Here is a 3766-nt window from a genome sequence, read left to right on the forward strand (position 1 = left end):
AGGTCCTAAATACTTTTTTCTACACTGCGTTCGAAGACTTCAAAATCTTTCTTGACCATGTTTGATTGGGGTGTCAAGCCTATACACTACCTTTGATTGTTATTGAACAGGTATGTGATTCCAGAGATGTAGGACAGAAAACAGTAATGTATGAATAGATGTGTACCTGAAAACATTGTTACTATAGGTGGTGTTTTGTTTCATTATGTTTTGTGTATAGATGGTTTCCTATTTATCCACATTGGAATCAGCAACACCGCAAATGATAAAGCAGATCTGTTTGTCCTTTTAAAGCAGGGGTCTTCAAAGTGTGGGGCGCGACCTCCAGGGGGGCCGTGGAGTGATGGAAAGGGGGTCACGCATTCCCGATCACACTTCTGCCCGGGCCCATCTGACTACAGTTATTCAGCCCCCCTCCTCTCCCGTAGTGTGTCTCAGCTCGAGCTGCTGTGAGCTGCGCTGGGCTGTGTCTGCAGTCTTATCTCCAGCACAGCCTGACACCCCTGAGTTTTTCACAGGTCCTTAAAGACCATTTGCATATTTACATACCTTTTGAAAACTGGTTACTGAGGCTTATTTTTTTTTTTAGTTCCAGTACCCCCTCGGCCCCAACTCAGCCTTTTCCTCACATTTGTATTTTACATTTACTTCAATAGTGTGAGAATGCATTTCATGAAAAGAAATATAAAGTAGGGTTGCCAGAAGAAAATAATACCAGCCATTTCTCTTGTAACACACTGTTTGCTACCTCTCACATTTTGTTTGCTTTAGATACTTACACAAGTGCCACATAACGTCTGTTCTTGTGCTCGAGTGTCTGCCATTTATTGCAGTATTATACCTTTACTTGTACTTTATACGCTTTTGTAACCTGCACACATATCACTTTTTCCTCCTGTAATGTACCGTTTGCCATCTCTTGTATTTTGGTTCCTCACTATTGTCACTTTTGCCTCATGTAACTTAACGTTTGCTTTTGTAATTTGTTCACTTGTAATTTTCTCCTCATGTATCATTACTGTTCCTATTGTGAAGCGCTCTGACACCTTCGGGTAAAGTCCGCGCGATATAAAAACCCATAAATAAATAAATAAATAAATTCGTAAAGTGACTTTTCTGTCTTTGTTCCCTTTAATTATCAGTCATGGATCATTGAGGCAGCCCTAGAACACAATTAAAAGTGCTTTCTATTTAGATTTGCAGTTCCCAGTATGCACAGATGAGTGCTGAAATATACAGCTTTAGGTGACTGCTTATTTTTTTAACGTCTGGGACATCAAAATAATGAGCAGGCAACCCTAACCATCGGACTGGAAGTGTGTTGCAAGATCAGCATATTATTTATTTCCTCCACCCTCGATCCCTGATTAATGTCATATTAGCAATAGTTTAACTTATATCTTAAACCCTACGCTGCCATCAATAATATGTTGAGATACTTCAAGTGTCTGGAAATGCACCCTGCATTCAGAGAACTCACTTCTCATTCTCGCACTTCACTTTCACGCTCACCCTGCACTCACAGCAATCACAGTGCACTCACACTGATCACCATGCACTCACATCATTCACCCTCTCACCCGGCACTCACATTGATCACTGAAATAACAATGCACTTGCGTTGTTCACCCTGTACCTCAGCCTGCCGGCACACTACTCATCTGCACTCATCCTGCACTCATGTGACACCTCATTCACCTGCCCCCTCACTGCTCAATTTGCAACTTGCTCAAACAAGTCCATCATTAACCATGCATTCATTCATCCCACTCTGCACTTATATCCAAACCCAAATTCATATGACCACCTCACTCACCCTGCAGACACTCCTCTTTCCATACTCTCATACTGTTGCATCGCTCACCGTGTACTCACATGGGCACTCTTCTCATCCACAGAGTGCAGAGGGTTACTGTGCCTGCTACAAAGAATATGTACTATGCAGATCACAGAACTGAGTGTGAGTAAACTATGCATAGCACTATAAAAAAAATGTTTGACAGAAAGGTGCTACAGATAGATGAGGTGCATTGTTGGTGCCACTGCAACTTTGACCAGCCACCCATTGCCTTGCCTGTGCGGCCAATGACAATACCTATGCAACTACCAACCATAACACTGTACAAGTGTGACTATTTCAAGCCCCCAAAGCTATAAGAATGGCATGAATGTCAGGAGTTTATCGTTTTTATTGTATATTGAATTAATAAACAGCTGTTCTGCTCATCTCTAAATTACACAGACAGAGCCACCAAGTGGCAGACGGTCATAGTGCCAGTGTGCACAATTTGGTGCCAGTGCGGAGCGCCGGAAACCACCTGCTCTTATTAAGCACTGGTGCTGAGATAACAGGGGAGAGGGACATTTGTTCAAGAAGGTGTGAAAGAACAAAGTAGAGATGTGAAAGATGAATATGGGGACTGGAGAGGTGTAAGGTACAAATAGACAACAATTTGAATAGAGAGACTTGAGGTGAATGGAAAGTGCAGATGGGCATTGGAGGTGACGGGACCAGAGAGGCCATGAGATAAATGAGAGAAGCTTTTAGAGATGAGGGCAGGGAAAAGACAGAATGGCAAGAGGTGATTAAGGGTGAAGTGAGAAGTTGAATGGGGAGAATTCAGAAGTTGTAAAAAGGGGTGAAAGAAAATGCCGGCAATATGAGAGAGGGATACGGGGTTGGGAGAGGAGAGAGGGATGGAAGGGAGGGGGTGAGATGAAAGCGGCATGGGTTAATTGCTTAACTCTGCACAAGACCGCCTGGGTTTTAAGGGACCCCTGCTGCCCCCAGACAGGGCCAGATGAGCTTCTAATGTGGCAGCATGTATTCCTGCGGAGTGGAAGGCCCATCACAAAGGTTGACTAGACATCTTTCTGATGTTAGTTGCTGTATTTTGGTTATAAACTGGTACTGAAGGGGTGAAATCTTTCCTCTGTGTTATTGTGTGCAAAAAATGTCAAAATAATGAAGCAATTCAAGCCCAAAATAACGTGGCATCACATAACATTATTTACATTTTCCTCCCACACAATTTAGTCAAGCCTTTCGTTTAATTTGGTACTCACCTGCCTCTTAATTCCAGAAGCCCTGCCTACAGGTTTAGAAATGTTTGTCAGGAGGGGGTCCTTACGACTGAAAATGTTGACAGGGGGGTCTCTGCACCCAAAAGTTTGAAGACCTCTGTTTTAAAATATGATGACTAGTCTTCTTAAACTAGAGGTATGTGTGTTTTTGATACTAATTGGGGACTAAAACTTAGAAAATTTACATAATTGAATGTTCCCGGTTACTATTATCAGAGGAATGGACATATATGAACAATGATCCTTATTTCTTGAATTAATCGTGGGTATTGGATAATATGTATGTAATTTTGACCTTCGGGTTTAGTCCACAATTACCCAAGATACAGATATGTAGGGTAGGTGTTGAGCTTAATTAATTGTTGAACTTGTTTTAAAGTAAAACAATTTAAAAATCAGTGAAGATGTGTACGTCAATATCTGTTGGAGTCTGCAAATAAAATATATGTATTTCTTCTGTATAGAAAACAGTCCTGAAGAAGGTGTCACATCACTAAAGCACCGAAACGCCGTGTCAACTGTTTGGTTTTTCTGCATATGAATTGTATATTGTGTTTTTTTAAATAAACTGTGGAGGCTAATCCCTCTTTTTTATAATAAAATCTGATGTTTTTAAAATAATACTTTGCCTTGTTGATATATAATGCAGTGCTCCTCTGACTTTTTTTGTATTTGTTTTTTG

This window comes from Lissotriton vulgaris, unplaced genomic scaffold (genome assembly GCF_964263255.1).
Source record: "Lissotriton vulgaris unplaced genomic scaffold, aLisVul1.2 SCAFFOLD_1567, whole genome shotgun sequence".
Taxonomy (NCBI): domain Eukaryota; kingdom Metazoa; phylum Chordata; class Amphibia; order Caudata; family Salamandridae; genus Lissotriton; species Lissotriton vulgaris.